This window comes from Denticeps clupeoides, chromosome 19, assembly GCF_900700375.1.
Source record: "Denticeps clupeoides chromosome 19, fDenClu1.1, whole genome shotgun sequence".
Lineage (NCBI taxonomy): Eukaryota > Metazoa > Chordata > Actinopteri > Clupeiformes > Denticipitidae > Denticeps > Denticeps clupeoides.
Window position 1 is genome coordinate 18,446,104 of NC_041725.1, and position 21,238 is coordinate 18,467,341.

General features: G+C 48.9%; 1 protein-coding gene across 1 annotated transcript in view; it reads left to right on the top strand.

Moving 5' to 3' along the window:
• Positions 1–17,128, top strand: part of lrrc8db (leucine rich repeat containing 8 VRAC subunit Db) — a 78,023-nt gene extending 60,895 nt beyond the window's left edge. Inside the window, exon 3 of the mRNA XM_028962721.1 lies at positions 15,831–17,128. The gene's annotated coding sequence lies outside the window, so the exon portion shown is untranslated. The remainder of the gene's footprint in view (positions 1–15,830) is intronic.
• Positions 17,129–21,238: the final 4,110 nt, after the last annotated feature.

The window sequence follows — 21,238 nt, forward strand, 5'->3', positions numbered from 1 at the left end:
TTTTATTGTTGCCATGCTCAGGATAAAAAATATATATAAGAGCCTTGAAGAGCCTTCATATTTATACATATATAAATATATATATTTGAAAGCAAGTGGCGGGCTTTGGCTGGTGATGCACATGTGTCCCGCAGCTCTGATTCTACATCCTGTCACATTAATGATTCAAAGCACTCAATATAAATATTAAAACTAATAGCTTCACTATTCAGCTATTACTCCATCATTCCCTGAAATCATCATAAAACATTCAGAGCCTTTTAGAAAATTTACACACTTGAATTTGATGGCAGGAGAGAGAGAGGGAGAGAGAGAGGGGCTGTCAGAGTGCAAGGCTCCTGGAAGCTTAAATAATAGTGGAATGCTGTTTATGGAACATGCTTTATTTATTCATCGTCTCAGAGAAAGACGGGATGCAATTTAAATGGGGAGGGTTGGGGGGGGGACTTAAGAGAATGAGACGGGGTAAGTGAGAAAGAAACAGAGACAGAGAGGGAGAGAGAAAAGGGGTGAAAAGAGAAATCAAAGTCAGGCTATCAAGGGAAAATGCTGAAACATAACTCTTTCCGCGGTATTGAAGGAACGCGTGGGGGTGAGGTGAGGAGAAAGCGCGCTGTCTATGAGAATCTCCGTGCAAGGTCAATCAATGGGAAAGAACTGTGGCTGTGGTGGGTGTGGCTAATGGATTTTGGAGACACATTCCGGTGTTATGAATTTTTAAAGTGGGCCTTCCTCGGCGAGGACACCCATAAATCAATGCAGACTTATGGGCGTGGATCAATTATGCAAACTTTAAAACACTTAATGACAGATAATGAAAAGGTCCCGGGGGGATGTTGACTCCTCTGTATTCATTAAGGTGGCAAATGCCCCACTGAGTCCTGAGAACAAATTTTCCAGGATGCAGGAGGATGCAGCATTAGGAAAGCACTAGTAAAGCATTTAAACCCCTTTTTAAAAAGTACAAAGCATCTTAGTGCAATCCCCAGAGATGAGCGTATTTATGTTTTTATTCCTCTAAAATGGGCACTTTATGAAATATGGATCTGTGACATTTTGAAAAAGCTCATTATGAGAAGGCCCTGAGCGTTTCCCTTGAGGCGCTGGTCTGGATTCATTGAGCTCTAAACAATGTTGAGGTGTGGCGCGACAGTAAAAGACTTTAGGCGAATCCTTCCCACCGCTTCTTGCACCAACCAGCCGCTCTGGCCTCGTCTGCCCCAGGCCCCCCGGTGCATTTAAGAATTTTGTGGCTTTAGGGATGCGCCATGTTTAATGCATGACGCCGAGACACACACAGTCCTGTCTGGTTCAGCTGATGCGGTTTGACCTCGTAAAGCACTACTACACTTAAAGGGCTGTTCGAGCCTCATGTCAAAATCTGAGATTTGAGTATTTTGCCTGCAGAATAATTTTACGCTTCAGCATCCAGCAAACAGGATTTATTCTCACTGAAGCAGATTTTGAAAACAGTTACACTATATTGTAAAAAACTGCATATTTTTAAATATACTAGTGGAGAGCCGATCTGTGATACTGTGTTTTTCTATACAGTACAGGCCAAAAATCTGGACACACCTTCTCCTTCAACATGTTTTCTTTATCTTCATGACCATTTACGTTGGTAGATTCTCACTGAAGGCATCAGAACTATGAATGAACACATGTGGAGTTCTGTATTTAACAAAAAGTGGAGACCTGACCTCCACAGTCACCGGACCTGAACCCAGTCCAGATGGTTTGGGGTGAGCTGGACCAACAAGTGCTAAACACCTCTGGGAACTCCTTCAAGACTGTTGGAGAAGCATTTCAGGTGACGACCTCTTCAAGCTCATCGAGAGAATGCCAAGAGTGTGCAAAGCAGTAACCAGAGCAAAGAAACTAGAATATAAAATATGTTTTCACTTATTTCACCTTTTTTTGTTAAGTACAGAACTCCACATGTGTTCATTCATAGTTTTGATGCCTTCAGTGAGCATCTACCAACCTAAATGGTCATGGAGATAAAGAAAACACAATGAATGTGAAGGCGTCCAGACTTTTGGCCTGTACTGTGCGTATACATGCACAAATAAGCAAGCAATTTGAAGCGACCATTGCACCCAGCATGTTCATATTACTTAACTCTTACAGTACAAATGCCATTTTGTTGTATTTTTGGCTATTATCTTCTTTGTAACATTACAAAGATTTGATGTTCTCAGAGTTACTAATGAAGTGTTTCTGACGTGATTCTCTCACAGCTGCTGCTTTCTGCTGGATGCCACGTGCAGAACCGGCTTTTAGGAACGACCCTGATCTCTGTGTCACTAGTTGTACTCTGAGGGAATGTTTAAAAGGTAGGAGTGTGCGCTCAAACTAACCCCCCCCCCGCCAAAAAAAAAAAAAAAAAAACACACATAATGCCGAAAGGCCATTTTTGCCTTCTCTCAAGCGAATGGCGATGTAAAGAGGCACTTAGCCGCTGTTTGGGATGGAACCGAGCGCTTTTTTTTTTCCTCATTGCCCTCCATTTTCCTCTCTTTTCCCAAGTGCACCTCTGAGAATTGTGCGCATGGATCTGATTTTGCAAAGTTCATCTTGGCGCTCATCCAGCGTCTGGATGAATTATTGCTCGTGCCCTGTTTCCGTTGCGGCTTTGTTTTAATTATCTGTTGCAGGCCATTTGCCTCATCTACATAAAAACGTTCAAACGGTATCGTATTAATAAAAAAAGCCCATTTTAAGTTCACAGGATTTACATTCACTGTTGCACGGGCTTCGAAGTGTGCAAAACTGTATGATGAAATATGGCACGTAGTAAGGGCTACTGCCATGACGTGACGTTCCAGGCGGAGCACGCTGGAGAGGAGTGGAATCCGGCACGTCAGCGCCGGGAAGAGGCCAAGCGTGGCGAGTGAGTGAACGAGGCAGCGGTCCGCGGGCCCTGTGCAGGTAGATCGTTCACGCTCGGCCGCGTCGCGCCCAGACGGGAGAGGCGACCCGGCGTCGGGCCGAAATGTTTACTAGCAGATGCGTTTTAAGGGGAGCCTCCTTAGCTGGCCATGGCAGCGGAAAATACCCTGCTGTTCGGCGCATCTGCAGTTCGCCCCGACTCCGGACTGACCTTTTACAAGAAATGATGGAGAAGCCAGGCAGGCTTCTCCCTACCCTGCCCCCCACGCCCTCCGCCTCCTCCACACCGTCCAGGCCCAGCGCCTGCATTAGCCTGGCGGGCGCCATCACGTGAGCGCACGCTGGCGCGGCCGGGCCCCGTGGCCGTTGGCTGGCGCGCCGCGCTCCGCGTCGGGAGCTGCGCCGGTCAGTGATTGGCGACTGACTGACATGAGCGCTGACTTGCTGGTGGCTGTTCGTGTGCTCTGGTTTTTGGAGCGAAAAGCAAAAAAAAAATAAACTAGGCGCGGTAATAACGCGTGATATGATGCGACGGCGATCCGAAGCCGCCGCCATTAAATGCCTGGTTTCCTCTTTCTTCGACAGCATGACATTTGTAAGCGATTGCGATGTGCCGGTGGGCATGAGCGTGCAATTAAAGAAAGAAATGACTAATATGCATGCAGGTTACGTCCCGCCTCTCCTCGCCTCTCTCCACCGGCTCCCGGTAGCTGCTCGCATCCAGTTTAAATCCTTGATGCTGCCTACAGGGCTGTAAATGGAAGTTCTCCCTCTTACACCAACACACTACTAGCCAGATACACTCCTGCACGCCCTCTCAGATCCGCACACCAAACGAGACTGAAAATTCCCTCTTCACGGGGTCTCCGGTCCCAATCGACTCTGTTCTCCTTCGTTGTCCCTGGCTGGTGGGACAACTTGTCCTGCTCCATTCGACTAGCCAAGACTACCACCGCCTTTAAGAAGCAGCTGAAAACCCACTTGTTCAAAAAGTATTTCAGATGAGTCCAACACACACACACATGCACACACACTCACAAAAAAAATAAACTAAAAAATAATTAAAAATTTGTGTAGCACGTAACAATTCCCAGCATGTTCTATTCCTGACAAGTTGGGCCTTATCAGGCCTCTTAGTTTTGTAACTCAAAATCTATAGAAACCAAATGAGAATTGCTGGTGTCGTCCTCTTGTAAGTCACTTTGGATAAAAGTGTCTGCCATGTAAAGTAAAGTAAAGTACAGTAAAGTAAAGTAAAGTAAAGTAAAGTAAAGTAAAGTTAAGTAAAGGTATGTTTCGTAAAACGGTTTATTGTGCCACAAAACCAACAAAGCAACTTCCGGTTATCTGATGAAAACATTCGGCGTGTTTCTTCCCCCCACCAGCGTCAGCCTGCAGCCATGCGGCGCGTTCGGCCTCGTCTTCCCGCCTCGCACCTCGCCGAGCATCTCCTCTCAGTCCGGCGGAGCTCCCCTCATTTCGGACACCTTTACTTGCCCGTCGGTTCTGAGCGGAGAGTCGCCGGAAGTGACTGGCGTGCCGGATGCGAACGCGCGAAGCCGATTGGTCCAGCCTCGCTCGCTCGGCGGTTTTTCTTGGCGAGCCTGCGTTATTTACAGTGGACGTCCACGCGAGCTGCTGTTTGACGTAGATACGGAATTCTAATGGTCTTCGCGGTTGTGTTTCTGGTACTGTCTGCACCAAAGGCCATAAAATAAGCGACATGATGGAACCCATCAGCCGAACAGTGGCGGATTTTCGGGAATTAAAGGGCCGTGATTTGGAAAGCAGATACGTCCGGCACCTACAGAGCATCCCATCGACTGCCACACTTCATCGCATAAATAACAGAATAACCGGATAAATAAATGATGGAATAAACAGCAGTGGTATGAAAGAGGAGGAGGGGGGAGGAGAAGAGCGCATCTAACACTTAGCGCAGCTCGGAGCCGCGAGCTGACAGCCAGACAGGCCTCGCTCCCTGGTGGCTCCGCCCGCTGATACTTCACTTGCAGGTAGAGGACATGTTTGCCAGGGAAAACAATAGCACGGCTAAATAATTGATCGAGGACATTTCACCAAAGTGCACGGAGGCTCGCACGGTGACCCCAAGCTGGGGTCACCCCCAGAACCGCGGTGCTCCGGCGTGCGGGCAGCGGTGCCCTGCCGCCATTGTGGCGAAGGAGGCGGTCAGTCGGTCGCCAGGATTGGTTAGTTTCAGATACGAAACTTACCGGCCCGTTCCGCAGGTCCAAATCCCCCACTGTTCCATTTATGCCCACTAATGTCAGTCTTTTGCAGCTTGTAGACCGCATTTAAAAATGAATTCCATGATAGAATGCTTTGATCTTGCAAAAACCTACCATTAAAAATTGAAACGGCCCTTTACTTTAGGGCAGAAAATGTGACAAATGTGGATATTAAACAACATAAATGCATTCCGACTACTCAAGCGCCTATTTATAGGGTCGCATTTGCCCCACACTCCCCCTAATGCATTTATATTTATTTCATAGACAAAATCTGAGACTCGCCTAAATCCCCCGATCTTTTATTTAAACGCATAACGACATGCTTTGCTTTTAAAAAATAGATCTCGAATTTGCTGACATGGCGTGGATGTTTCGCGGGTGCCGATGCAATGCGATCTGAACCGCGGCCTGACGGACTCCGGTCAGCAGAAAGAGGTTGATGGATGCCGATTGACGTCACGTGGGCCACTCTTTAAATACCTATTTCATTTATTATGTATGTGCCGTTAGAGTTTGGTCTGCTTAATATGACATTTTGCCATCCATTTCTTTATTTTTGATTATGGTAGTTAATAGGCGACCATATCAACCCGTGGAGAATAGTCTTATTTAATGACCATTGCATATTTTGCATCGTCAGCATGGTCCACCGTTTTCAGATTTCGGCCGCCGTCACTATTATCGAATTAAAACCCTGATCGAGTGTGACACGCACCTCGGCGGCGGTGGATTACGAATCGGCGGTGGAGATGAAGACAGTCGATCGCCGCCTCTGTCATCTGTCCTGTTTTATTCAGCAGGGCCTCCTGCGGCTCGGCCTGAATCCACCATCACAGGCACCTCAGAGGCCGCCCGGCGCCGGCGTTTGAAGTGCAAATGCTCTGGCGGGGTGGGGGTGGCGTTGATGGCCGTGGCGGTGACACATGCACCCCGGGGCTAGGTCAACAGCATCAGGCCCCTTCATCCTAATGCCCGGTCCGCCGGGACCCCCGCCGAACACGGGCCTCTACCCTCCCGACGCGGCGGCCAGGCGCTCTCCCCCGACGCGGTCCTGATGCGGCGACCTCCGCTCGATCCCGGCGCGGAGCCGGGGCGCGGCACGAGGTCGGCTGAATTAAACCGGGCCTCCGACTCGACAGCTACTGTTTTAATTAGCCAACGGGGCTTCTGAGGCCTTGAGAAACAAAGACCGGGATCCGGCGCTGCCTAATCCCATCCGGTTGCGTGCCGGTCCCAGATCTCTGCCAGCCAGCCGGCAGGGGGGACGCCCCCTGGCCACGGCGATGGCGGGTCTTCTGCATACCTGTCAGAACGGGGGGGGGGACCTTCACATTTTGCCTCGGGAGGACGGTGGGAGAGGCCGGTTTTTAATTCTCTTCGCCTTATTACGCGCGAGGTTTTTATTGATTCCGCTGGCACACGAGAGAAAATGCCGGAGCAGCGCCGGCGGCGGGCCGGGTGCATCTCCAACAGGCTGCAGAGCGCCGTGAAAACGAGCGAGAACGCGCATCTCCACTCATTCCGCATCCGAAATGCGGCGAACATGGAAACACCGTCTCTCCGGTCACGCGGCGTACATTAGCCACGAGTGTTGACACGTGTGGTGTGTTGTGACACGTGCAGCAAAGAGTCGCTTTGAAAGAACGTGAACGTGAAGTGATTTGTCACTTGTGATACACAGCAGCAGCACAGCACACGGTGCACACAGTGAAATTTGTCCTCTGCATTTAACCCATCACCCTGAGTGAGCAGTGGGCACCATGACAGGCGCCCGGGGAGCAGTGTGTGGGGACGGTGCTTTGCTCAGTGGCACCTTGGTGGATCGGGATTCGAACCGGCATCCTTCTGATTACGAGGCCACTTCCTTAACCGCTAGGCCACCGCTGCCCCATTTGCCGAGGTGAGATGCGGCAGCAGAGGGAAGTTTTATATTTTTAATCATGCCGCGTATCTGAGGAAGTCACGGGCCGTGCAGCCGTCAGACGGCCATCTTAGAGGAACGGAGGCGGGGGGGACGAGCGCGTGGACGTGTTACATACGCCTGTCTGTGAGCGGGGAGAGGAGAGAGGCTGAGATATTGCTGCCATGGCCATTATTTCCAAACCTTCGGAGACCGGTGCAAGCAGAGACAAGCCTGGCCCCAGGGTCTCCTAATTGTGTCTTTGACGTGTCCAAATGGCAGACATTTGCTCCGCGCGAGGGTCCACTGCAGGCTGAGACATTGGCCCCCGGAGTGCGGTTCGGTGCTGCCGTTTTGGGGAGGGGGCGGGGGGTCCGTTGTTGCCTCTTGCGGGTGCAGCAGGTCCGCTCCGCGTCTCTCGTCACAGCTGAGAAACAAGCGGGAAGGCTATCAAAACCATTTCTCCCCAGGTGTGAAATATTGTCACCTTCATCTTTGTCACTTCCACCTCCTCCGCTCCACTCCCCCCGCCCACCCCGTCCTTACCGCGAACACTTCCCACTTTGGGGCCCGGGAAAGGTGAAATATGTGACGTCTGCCGTCCTCCGGCCTCTTGCTCAGGAGAACTGATGAACTTGTCTCCCAGGTGGTGGCTTGGACATCCACAAAAATTCCTATTAAAAAACATTAACTTCCATCTTTCTTAAACCGATGACGATGAGATTTATATTTGCTTGACCCGAGCCCGAGGGTTCTCACTCAAGAACACATTTCTAAAAGAAAGAAAAGCTTCTCTTTTTTGTTGCATAGTGTGTGCATCTTTTGCTCGAACTTGGTGGAATGTTGCTCATCTTGCATCAGAGCGTGTGAGGTGTTGAGCAAAAAATCGTAAAAAAAAATATATATATACCTCACCCACACGTCCAAAGTCAAGTCATCGAAATACATGATTCAAATGATATCTATATTCTCCGCCACACCGGACATAAGGCACCAACATTATTTTAAAATGTGTGGATATTATATGATAAATGAAGATGCCAACAGGCATCTTCTGTCCACAAGAGCCTCAAGACGGACACCTAGCATATATTTATGAATTAGTCCACATTTCTTAGAGCACAAAGCTCTCTTAGTGTGTTTCTTCAGTGTTCTTCACAGGTAATTTATCACCTATAAGTGGCTGTGTAATCGGTAATTAACACGTGAAGGCTTCATGCTAATAGGTTTAAACAAATAGATATGGCCAAGCATGCGTCTGTTTTATAGGACCAACGTGACGTTATTAATCACAGAATAGCGACCATAACAATAGGAACGCTTATTGATAAAAAATGTGAGTGCGGTTTGATTGAATGAGGCTCAGAATACGAATGCAGAGTCTGCCCGGGCCCATTCGCTTGGATCCGCTCATTATTGTACCGCCGCGGTGAAATATCTTGACAGATTCTCGGTCTCTACACACCAGAACCATCGGCTGGTTCCAGCCACAGGCAGATGGGCTTCTCCCTTTAAACTGGGATTTGCTCAAGGTTTCTCACTTTTAGCCGGCGAGATTTCCCTTGCCACTGTCACCCGAGGCTCGCTCCTGGGTGTTCAGGCTCGGCTTCTCCAAAGTAAAGCTGCTTTGTGACAAAAGGTGGCGTATCAAAAAAAAAAAAAAAAAAAAAAAGCCCCCCCAAAAAAAGCGGCACTTTCTCCTCTCTCTCTCCAGCTCCCCTCCATCTCATCCGCGATCCGTCACCGGCCTATAATCACCGACGGCGGCGTTCCCGCCACTAATCACAGCCGGCCGCGCCCCGCCCGTCAGGCGATCGGCCGCCGTCGGCTCCGATCTCTCAGAGAGGTTTCTGGGTGATTTAACGGTACGCTGCATTACTGAGTGGTGCGCGGTGGGTGACGGCTGTGTGTGTGTGTGTGTGTGTGTGTGTAGGATGGAGAGGGTTTTTTTTTAAAGAGCCAGCTGCCACCCCGCGTTAAAGACGGCGCTTTTTCCCCACCGCGGTGCCATCTCGGCTAGCCACTTAGCATCGCGCCACGGTGGCTGACATAACAGGCCCGGGAACGTGGCACTGATACCTTCTGGCAGGCCTCGTCCCATCCGTACCCCGCCCGCCACCGTGCCTTACTGCGGCTCTCGTCATTAAAGCACACTGTTACTCATCCCCGCTGTCCTCCTTTATCCCTCGTCCTTCCCCGCTGCGACCAAAATAAACCTATTTAAATATGCAAATCGATACAAGCAAACCTGCCGATTAATCAGCCGGCATGGCCGCGTCCGGCGGCGGGTGGAGAGTTTTTTTTTTTTTTTTTTTCGCGGTTTATTTAGCAGAGAGACGGGTTTTTTTTGATTAGCGCCGAGCAGAGATTCTTTAAGGGGCCACGATGACTTGATGGGACCTGTCAGCCAGGCCTGCCGTCTCCGGGAGGAGTATTGACGAGACAGGCACGGTGGGGGGGGTGCGGAGAGAGGGTGGGGGGGCCGGGGTTCGACTCCCTGACAAGAAGAACACATTTACACCTGGCCTGCAATGCTCATGGGCCTCGCTCAGCAGCCGGCCTCCGTGCTGTTGCACGTGTAACTTTGATTTTTTTTTTTTTATTCGTCCTCTGTGGCCATGGGTCAGCGGTCGGTGACAAAAAAAACAACAACATCGCGGTGACAGCACGCTTTCCCGGGGTCACGGCGGCGCGATGCCAGCATTGCCGCATATAATATAGCGAAAAGCATTAAAGTAATTCTGCATCGCCGGAATGCGGCTTCTCACACCAACTCGGAGCCACCGAGGCAAGTCACTCACTCCCAAAGCTGGTGACACGGGGACTGTCACTGGGAGTAATGCATAACGGCGTCGGCCAAATGCTGTGAGTGCATTCATTATTTTTGTCAAAGTCGTCATTTGTGGTAAAAATTTGTCCCAGAAAAACAGAAACAATGCACCACTTAAAAGGAGAAACGAGTTATCATTTTAAAAAAATTATTTCGATAGGAGGTGACAAGCAAAGCAACATTAATACTCTTTAAAAGAAGTAAAAAGTACCAAAATGACTGCATGACATCACAAACTCGGACAAAACAAGGGGGCAAATAACAGAGCAGGAAAATGGAGGTCAAAAATCAGGGGCGATAATTTAAACACAATCAGGAAAAAAAAGGTAAAATCTCATCATTGATATTTCACATTCTATTTCTGATCCCTGCCTTACAGGACAGTTTTGGGTGAATAATACCGGCCGCGCACGACACGGGTCCGGCAGCTGGTGGCGGCGGCTTTCCGTCTGAAGCCAGGGTCCCACCGACACGGTGACACGGTGCCGAAAATTCGCGCCCGCCTGCCACTCACTGCGCCCCCTCCTCCACTCGCGGGGGCATAAATAAACACAGATTGACACCCCCCACCGATATTTGTCGTTCCTGCGATCAATGAGTTTTGCCCCCGCAGCCCGGGGGCCGCCGTCGAGGGCTTTGCCCAGTCAGTCGGACTCGCGCTCGGCCGCCATCGATCCAGGGGTCAATAAGAGCCTCGCGTGGCCTTCAGGTTGAAGGAACCTCTTCATTGATCCCGGCCCCTCGCGAGCAGGTGCTTCTTCTCGCTCGCTTCTTTTCTCTCTCTCTCTCTCTCTCTCTCTCTCTCTCTCTCTCTCCGTTGCCACGGCAGTTTTAAACGCCGACCCGCCGTTAAGACAGGCGTTTTGTGGCCCGGCGCATCGCCCGTCAGGTTGAGAAGACCTGCCCGTTACCATGGAGAGCAGCCCGACCCAGCCACCGCCAGCGCGGGGCGTTCCGGGTTCGATTCGGGCTAATGAAGCCTTTTTCCTGCCGAATAGTGAGCAGTCAGCTCCGATTCGGGCCGCGCCGGCGGCGAGGGGCGGCTCCTACCGCATTTAGCATGTGATGAAACATTCATGTCACACGAAAAAAAAACAACCGCACCGCCGTGTCTGGCGTTTGTTTCTGCGGCGCAATCTACGCGCTGAATATTTATAAGCTGATGAAAGCGCGGTATTGTACGCGGGCCGCGCTCGGCCTAATTTAATCAGCCATTTACAGGCCGGCTACACGAGGCAGTGCGCCGATCGACCCGACACGTTTACTTTATTCCTGCGAGCGCGCTTATGAATTTAAACATTCATTTACAGCAAACATCACACCGCGCGCAATTATTGAAGTAGAAGTGCGTGGCGAAAAAGGCCAACAATGCTCGCCAGCATATTGTCCGCTGTTAGCGTAAAGTGAGATGAAGCTTCGCGCAGCTAAACGTGCTCTAACGGCAGGAAAAGGGGCGTGTCAACTCGCCCGGAAACGTCCCGAACACGGCGGGGACGGGAGATCACCTCGCAGAACAGAGGAGCCACGCGTCTCGGCCTTAATAATCTTAATAAGGCGGCCTTGCTGCGGAGGTTTTTATTATAAACGTGCGAGATGCTTCTTGGTCTTGACACCTCCATTACCAGCCGGGTTTAAAATGCCGCCGCAGCACGACACCAGACTCGGGGCTGCGTAGTTTTCTGTAGTTCCCAGCCGATCCGTGGGGCCTGGATGGCCTGAACCGCTGCGTCAGACCGCCGAAGTGTTGTTCCGAGTTGAACTTCATCATTAACAGCAGCGCTTGCGGTCTTTCAGCACCCGGAGATGACGGTTCGAATCCCACCGAGCAAAGCACCATCCCCACACACTGCTCCCCGGGCGCCTGTCATGGTCGCCCACTGCTCACCAAGGGTGATGGTTAAATACAGCGGACACGTTTCACTGTGTGCACCGTGTGCTGAGCTGCTGTGTATCACAATGACGATCACTTTTTTTTTTTTTTCGGATAAAAATTACTATCACCAATAAGCGAACTGTCCGAACTCTCCCGATTCACTTTTACTCAGACGTTTCTGAGTATCCGGTAGTTTTGGCCAGCGGCAGTGACGTCTGCACCCACCGAACAGCCCAGCTACCCGCACCACCGACAGCTCCTCTTTATTATTCACCACCTACTTTCTATTAATGCAGTCCCTGTGTGGAGTAGAGACACGGAATGGCGGTAAGGTGGGCATGTTAAGAGGTTTTAACATTTGTCAGATCCTTTCGGCGCCACGTCCAGCGTCCACAAGGCAAGTCTGGACTGTCGCGGTGTTTGAAGTGCCGCTGAAGTGACTACGTTCCCTCAAAGCAAATAAATAAATAAATAAATAAATAAGAGATGAACATTAAACAGGAGGCGGCATTCATTTCACCATGAAAGCTACTTTCACCAAAAAATAATAGTAATTTCTCATGCAAGGTGTCATTCTGCCGGTAATGGAGTGCATGGGATTTGCCGTTTGAAGTCTTTGTCTCCCTCGATTTCGCGGAAGGAGGGTGGGGAGCGAAGACGATTTAAATGAATTGTTTACCCTCTTACTTTATAATGTGTAATTTACCCGTCGTTCGCGCCGACAACTCGCAATTACGGTGGGCCGTCTCTCCCGCGTTCGTTTTAGCCGGCTTTCAATCGCGGCCCCCGTTAATCAGCCCGCCAGATCAAAGAATGCCACTGCGGAGGAGTTTTAAATATTTAAGTTCCCCGCTATCCAGAAAATCTTACCGCAGATCAAAGCCTTCCGCTCTAATTCCACCAGTCATTTTGCTGGTAGATACAGGGGCGCTTACAAAGACGCACACAAACCCCAATTAAATGGCTGGGACTCGTCCCCGTAAAGAAGGCCTCTCCGTCCCGGCAGCGGCGTGGGCCCAGGAAGAGTAATTAATTACCGTGATTGTTTATCCGAGGTGACTCGGAGGTGCCAAGGCGCTTTAAAGGACCCATCATTCACCGCGGCGAGGGGGAAGAAGCGCCTGATTTCGCTGTAAGAGCGGGTGTAAGAGGTGTCTAATTATAGACCGCTGGCGGGAAAAGAAACCGAGACACTTAACCTAATATCCCCGCTCGGTGTACGTGCCTGCACGGGGCGATTTGGACAGGAACCCTCCCCTCCCTCCCCAAAAAAAAGGGGTGACGAAATCCAGCGCTAAGCGTGCACAATAGCCCCGGCCTGCCTGCATTAATACCAGGCGTCAGTGTCGGGGTCCTGGTTACGCCCAGCGCCCGCGACCATTAGCCGAGCCGGTGGGAGGTCGTCGCTGTCGGGGCAGCTTCGCGATGATCGAGCCCCGATTCTCGGGTGTTCGAGTCGGCGGAGGGTCTTGCCTGCTTATTTATAATCCGTCCTTCAGGCTCCGGCACTTGATTCTGTAACCAGAATAAAGATCCGAACACGAGCTACACCAGGCATCTCCATTAGGCTCGATCAGTAGATTAAATTAAAAAAAATAAAAGAAGGTGCGGGCCGAGTACGCACTAATTGGTCAAAATTAAATCTGTAATGTCACCCAATTAATGTCTGACACTGTGTTCGTGCCAAACCAATTTGGATTTTCTGTCGGCGTTAACCTGTCAAGTGTCTTGTTGCCGAGGGAAGGAGGCTTTCAAAAACCCCCCCCCCCCGAGTGCTAATCCACGATTTCTCCAGGGCTAATTAGATTTGAGTCGCGGCGTTCGGCCTGTCACGGTGACATGGTCAATTCTGAACACGCTCAGCCTTATAAGAAAGAGGTGCGTCCCCGCTACACACCACACCATCTGTAGACTAATTCCAGGGGTCCGTGTGTTGAAGGATGGGGGTCAAGTTTCACATTTTTAATTGACATTTTTTTTTTTTTTTTTCTTAGCAACATAATTCAATGAAGCAAACATTACGATGAGACAAGAGGGACACTTGACAGTATGTAAAGGGTAATGAGATTCTCAAGGCAATATAAATCACAGTGCGAGACATAAAAACACAGGAAATCAGTACTAGAGAACCAGGAGTAATGCATCACGCTACAATTTGAAGGGTTTCAAAACTGTAATAAGTATTTATTACTGTGTAATTACCATATTTGGCATGTGTGTACAGTCATGGCCAAAGGTTTTGAAAATGACACAAATACTGGTTTTCACAGTTTGCTGCTTCAGGGGTTTTAGATCTTTTTGTCAGTTGTTACTGTGGTGTACTGAGGTATAATTACAAGCGCTTTATAGGTTTTACAGGCTTTTATTGACAATTGTTGATCGTTGAGTTTATGCAAAGAGTCAATATTTGCAGTGCTGGCCTTTTTTTCTGTTGTCCCAAGCCTGGAATTCTTTTCCGTACCATCAGTGCTTCTCTTCCAGAGGCCCCAAACAATCGGAAAGGGGCTTCATCAGAGAAAATGACTTTACCCCAGTCCTCAGCAGTCTCTCCTTGATGTTTTGCTAGGAGAGAAGTGGTCTTCGCCTCACTGTGTGTGCAGATTGAGTGTTTACTTATTGATATTACGATATTACTGGAAACACGGCAGGAGAGATAAAACTCACAAAGCCCCGCTCTGCTGCACCGTGATCCCTGGGTTACCAGGCAGAGCATCACTGTGGCACCAGGCAAATATCGCCGCACAAAGCCAACCCGGTGGATCGGGTGAAGCTCCTTTCTTTGCTCCTCCGTAGACGTCTCAGCAGTGGGAGGGTCTCCCCCTCGTGTATCGGCAGCTGGAGAAAACACTGTTGACATTAAACTGCTCCTCTTTTAAGGAATTGTTGCGACAAGGTGGAGCTCCCATCACTCGAAATAGCAGCTGCGCTCTGTTTACCAAGAAGCCCAAAGCGGCGCTTGTTTCTATCGAAACGCCGCCAACTTTTCTCCCCCTCCTCTTTGTCACGCCGCTCCGCGTTCCGCCTTTGAATTTCCTGTCACTAATTTCTCCCCCCCCCCTCTCACCATCTCTGTCCCGCTGTAATGCATCCTTGCATTTCACTTGATTCACAGTCATCACCACAAAGACTAAGGCCTTCAATGCACTTGCCTCTCTGAATGCATTCAATAGGAGTCCTTGTCGGCCATGGAAAGTTGTTTTTCTGCTGAGTGAATTAAATATAGATCGGCGCTCGGTTAAGCAAGTTACAACACAAACTCTGGTTAACTGGCGGAGCCCCGGGGAGCAGAAGTAATGATTTGTCAGTGTGAAGTCTCCAATGGCGAGTCAAATCAATGAGCTGGTCTAGGCTCATAATTACTGCTCTTTTTGCCGGCATAAGGAGAAATCGATAAAGTCAAGTATACAAAACGCAAGGCTGCCGGGCCACGAAGACCCCTCCTCACACACACACACACACACACACACACACGACTGCCTTCATAATCCCTGTTCAGCAGTCAATTCACAACTAACCTCCACCTACCAAATCGGTCCTGCTCAATATCCGCCTTCGTCTGACCACACACTATCATGCATTTAAGAATGTACATTTAACAAAGTGGGAACTGCAAATCTGACACATTGCAAATTTTAATTTTAGAAAATGGATTTTTTTTTTTTTTTTATGAAATAAAAATTAAAACACACTACTGCCATACGTCAGACATTGAACTGATGCTATGATTAAAACAAAAAAATCAAGGGACAATCCAGAAATTTGCAGGAAATTACAGACAGTTTGCATACTTGCACATGAAAATGAGGATAACCTTCAGCCTCATTCAATATTGACCATATAATTTAGGATTTATGCAACAATACATTAATATAGCACATATGAAAGTTTACAATTTTGGAGTAAATTACAAAATAAAAATACCCCTTTCACATTATTAAAAAACTTGAACCAGTACTATTTCAATTAGCAATAACTAAAGACATATTGTGCTGTAATGTAATAAATTGCCCTGTGGAATTGAAAAACAAGTAAAGCAAATAAAACATAAATTGACTCTTTTTTTTTTGGTTTTGTCTTAAGGGAAATATTAACAGACAATTGATGACTAAAGAAGACAGATGCAGCCTGTTTATCACGTCGCAGCAGGAGACAGAAGACGCAAGTGAAGCAAATGACCTGAAAGTGGGCCGATTCCCAAATGTAAAGTGGCTTCTAGTGGCGCCAACTTGGTCAGAACTCGCAGGCTGCTGTAATTCAACCCAACTGCTGATATAAATGAAGATAAAACGAGGGCCTGCCTGCTCGAATTTTTTATTTTAATCTGAAGAGCCTGCAAATGACCCAGATACCAGAAAAAAAAATAGTGTTTTGACTTCAGAGAATCGGAATAAGAACGTTCGGAGCGCACACATCACTTTTGCACGAAAGCGAGTGCTCTCACGTCCAGTACTGGCAACGCAATCCAGTTAAACTAGTATGTGGAACTAATTTAACTAGCGCCAGCAGAGCTGAATTTCCACGGCCCGTGCCAGGAACCGCCTCGCGGACACAAATCATCTCAACGGGACCTTTAGACCCCGACCTACATCTGATTTGACCCGTAACTGATTGTGTGTGTGCCGGCCACACCGGTGACCTCCTTTCTACACAAAGGCCTGCACTTTCGCAGAAGTCGGCATCAGGAAGCTCACGCCGCGAGCTACCAAATCTGGCTTCAATCGAAACGACTTCCTTCCGAGCCGCTTCACGGTGAGGGCTTGACACCGGAACGCTTGCCGACCAGCGAGGTGTCTGACCAACACGTCATCGTTTCAGCTACTTTCAACCATGTTTTGGAGGAATTTGTGACCGGTATCGATGTACTAGATTAAACACTCGAACTGTGTTTCGAACTTGTCCAAAATGTAGAACTTTTGTTTTCAGTTCCACACATCATGATCGCATCGTGGAGAACCGTGTGTCAAGGCCGTAACAAGGTTGTGGATCGAGGTGTGTACCCCCAGTTGCAGGGATATGCAAGAGAGAGAGTTTCACGTTTTAACCTGTGAACGCACGAGCCGGTGTTTTACGTTTGCGCCAAAGCATGGTGCACTGGCGTGGCACGAAGTCAGAGTCAGAAAAGGGGGTGAAGTACAGTCGTGGACAAAAGTTTTGAGAACGACACAAATATGGCATTTTATGGCATTTTATTGCCATAAATGCTTCCATTTTTATGGCAATTTGCGTATTTACTCCACAATGTTTTTACGGCACGATCAGACGAAGTGCAAAGTCACCTCTTTGCCATGAAAAATAACTTAACCCCCCAACAAACAAAAAAAAACGATTTCCACCGATTTCAGCCCTGCCACAGTAGGACCTGCTGAGAACATTTCCGTGATCCTCTCATTAAAGAGTGTTGAGGAGCACAATGCTGGAGAAGATTCTGTCCTGCTGACTGAGTTAGAAGAGCAGACTGGAGGCCTTAAAAGGAGGGTGATGCTGAAATCGTTCTTCTTCCTCTGTTAACCACGGTTACCTGCATTGTCTTCATTGTGTTGCATAAAAAGTTCTTCAAAGGCGAGGATATCGCTGCTCCTAAGATCAACCTGAATCATCAAAAACTTCAAGGAAAGAAGTTCAAGTGTTGTGAAGAAGGATTCAGGGAGACCAAGAAAGTCCAGCAAGCACCCAGACCGTCTCCTAAAGATGATTCAGCTGCCGGATCGGGGCGCCGCCAGTGCAGAGCTTGGTCAGGAACAGCAGCAGGCAGGTGTGAGGGCATCTACATGCACAGTGAGGTGAAGACTTCTGCAGGATGGCCGCAAAGAAGCTGCTTCTCTCCAAGAAAAACATCACGGACGGACTGATATTCGGCAAAGTCCAGGAATTGGATGTAATTGTCAATAAAAGCCTTTGAATCTTATAAAATGCTTTGAAATAGTTGTAATTATACTACATTACACCACAGAAACAGCTGATAAAAAGATAAAAAAACAGTATTTGTGAATTTTGTCCACGTCTGTAGATCTTTAGGTCTTTCTGACGCTGAGCTGGGTCAAGGTGAGTCGGAGTGTCGAGTCTTTGAGCACCACAGATGATATCACTGTTAACAACCTGTCAATATTTTACAGTGTTCTGGGCTTCTCTGTGATCTCCGCCTCTGGTAAAGTGTAAATTTGCGGCGGTCAGGGGTCACTAGGGGTGACATGGCTGCAGCCTCGGATGAATTTGGCTAATTTAGTGATCGGGTGTCAGGGGTCACTGAAGACGAGGGTCCGGTAGCCCCTACTTACTGGCCAAACCAGCCAGTATTGCTGGCGTGTCCCTGCCCTGCGCCTCTGCTGTGTAGATCCAGATCCAGCACAGTGAACTTATTCCAACCTGGGAAGGTGCACACACACACACACACACACACACACACTTACCATACTTATCTGAAAACTCTACAGCATCTTCAACATGGTATGAGTGATAAAAAAAAAGGTAGAGGCTTTCATCTGACAAATGGGACCACTTTCCCCCTCTGTCTTGCCATATGTCTCCTCGTCTTTCCCCCACATACATCTGCTGATGACAAGAACTCGCCCGCACCCCTCAACTTATTTAGGGGCTGCTCCTCTTACAAATGGCGCCCTCCTCGCCGGCTTGCGGGGCGCGGGCCGCCTCGTCTTTGTGCCGACGCGCCTTTCATCTCGGCGCACGCGAGTGTCAGATGTCAGCGTCAGGTGTCCGAGAGAGAGGGAGACATTTGCACTATAAACAAAAAAAAAAAGGAAGGGGGGGGGGGGGGGGGATCCCTGATTTCTCACCGTATAGCGCCGACTTGGCTCTCCTTCCCTCCGCCTTCGTTAGCGCGGTAAAGCAGCGCAGGGGAACTTCAGAAGCGCAGAAATATTTTATTCATCTCCCCCCCCCCCACATCTCGTCTAATTCCGGCGCAGGAGAACCTTTCATGGAGACGTTTTTTTTTTTTATTTTTCCCTGTTAATTATGAAGGTGAAGCTCCTGCGTGGACCGGTTGCCGTACCCGCTCTTTTTATCTCTTTTTACTTTACTAAATAAGAGGGTACGTTTTTGGATCGTGGCTGTACGGAGCGGTCTGGGTTTTAGCATCGGTGTATTCCGGCTGCAGCTTGTTTCGGTCAGCATGAAACGAACCAGAGGGTCACCACAGCCACCACCACCGTAACAATTACAGCTTCAGGGACCTTCAAATGGACCAGTAGCATCATAATGGACACATAATGTACACCATGACACTGGACTACACTCTGGACTTCTCCAACCCTACAAATGTAGGACGTTTTCATCCCCAACTGTAGGACAAACCATCACCAGCCCTGAACTGACACCCTCTCTATCACTCCTTCCCAACGTTCCTTCCCACCTTTTTTTCTCGCTCCTAGAGGTTTTTTTTGTGTGCAGAAGGGTCAAGTGAGTTGGGGTGTCAACTGTAGGGCCAGTCAAAGTCCATTGAGACATATTGTATGTGATTTTGGGCTAAATAAGAAATAAATGCTGCTGTTGTTGTCGTTTTACTCGCCGTGGCTGGCGTTAATGAGGACCGGTCGAGCGGACGTCCACAATGTCTGAACGTGGGGTTCAAGCAACGTGGTCACAAGCAAAATAAAACTTCTAAAGTCTAATAGCATCGTCTCTCACCCCTTTAACTAAAAGCCAAATGAACATTTACATTTACATTTACAGCATTTATCAGACGCCCTTATCCAGAGCGACTTACAATCAGTATTTAACAGGGACAGTCTCCCTGGAGCAACTTAGGGTTAAGTGTCTTGCTCAGGGACACAATGGTAGTAAGTGGGATTTGAACCTGGGTCTTCTGGTTCATAGGCGAGTGTGTTACCCACTAGGCTACTACCACCCTACTACCCATGCTGCTGCTTTGCTAAAAAATTTAATGGCGGGAGCTCCGTTCAGCAATTCGGGCCCGTTGAAGCGGCAGTGGCGCATCGTATCGCCGGTGCTCATTAATGCATTCATCATCATCATCATCATCACCGGAACGCTGTTCTTTTGCTGGAAAACGAGCGGGAGTGTCGCGAAACGCCTAAAAAACCCGCCGACGTGCTCACGGGCTACGAGAAGGGGACGTAGCTGTAATTAGCGGCGGGGTTCCACGTCGCATGAATATTTATCAGAAGCGGGACGGAAGGAACGCGCGAGGCCTGTTCTACCGCGGCGGAACTGTCACCGCGCGCCATTAATTTGTGCCACGACGTGAACTTACACTCCCATTAATTCGTTTAGCGGCGAGCCCGGGTCCTCGGGGGACTCGGGGACGCGCCAGGCACGTCAACCAGGCGGGGTTGTCGCCGGAATGTTTGTTTGTGCGGTGCGGAGCGAGTGCGTGGACGTCTTAAGGCGCAGGTACGGCGCGGGGCTAAGTAACCTGCCACCGCCGGTTGAGGTAATTGATTTAGCGCACCGCTAATCGAGCGTAGCTGCTAGCGATACTCTCAGGGCGGCGCGTTAGCCGGGAGACACGTGTCCTGTCAGCCGGCGCGCTTCATTAACCGGTGCGGCTGTCAGGGGTTAAGAAAAGGTCCCATTAGGAGTTCTCCGAGGGGCAGAGGGCCCTGCTCGGATCGAGAGGAACGTCTCCATTATGGCGAAGAGCGCGGAATTAGACGCACGAATTATTCATCCGTCATCAGCGGCAAACTTTTAGAAAAGTGCTTATCAGGGTTAATGTTACCGCGGAGAGCTTAAAGTGCACTTATTTATGTTCAAAGAACATATTTAACGTGGCCAATCGGAGCGGGATCTCTGGTGGTCCGACGCGCTAAACTGCTGAGGTGATTAGCAGCGCGGGAACGTGGGAATCTGCTGAGGAAACGTGCTGCAAGGCGTCCAGTGAAATAAAAAACCAAATGTTTCCCACATACAGTGGTCATTTATTGGAGGGGAAAAAAGGCGGTCACCATCAAAATTCTGCAAAAAATCGGGTAATAATTATGGTTTGTATAAATAAAAAGTAAATATTACATGTCAAAAATTTCAATGAAAAAATATTAAGTCAAAAGTCAAGTTTCAATGAAACTTAAAGTCAATTATTGTATTGTAAGGGTCAAGTGTAGGGGGGGGGTCAACTGTCAAAGCCCATTGAGACATACTGTATGTGATTTTGGGCTAAATAAGAAATAAATGTTGTTGTTGTTGTTGTTGCTATGGCAATCCAGGTTTGGCAGGGTTCAGTAATTCTAACACAGTATGATGGAGAAACTGTTTTTTAATCTTCTTTCACAGGCTTCCTAAAGGCTTCCTTAGCGTCGGGGAAACATGGCCAATGCAGCAGGCTCTAAAATGTTTTTACTGGGTTCTGTTGGTTTCCAAGGAAAGAGATGTCCTATCATGTGGTTTGGGCTTCACCTCAGCACACATGCAGCAAAGCAGAATGGTGCTTTGAGCTCGAAGTGAATGTGATTACTTACTACTGGTTGCTAAGTGCACCACTCGCCTATGAACCAGAAGACCTAGGTTCAAAT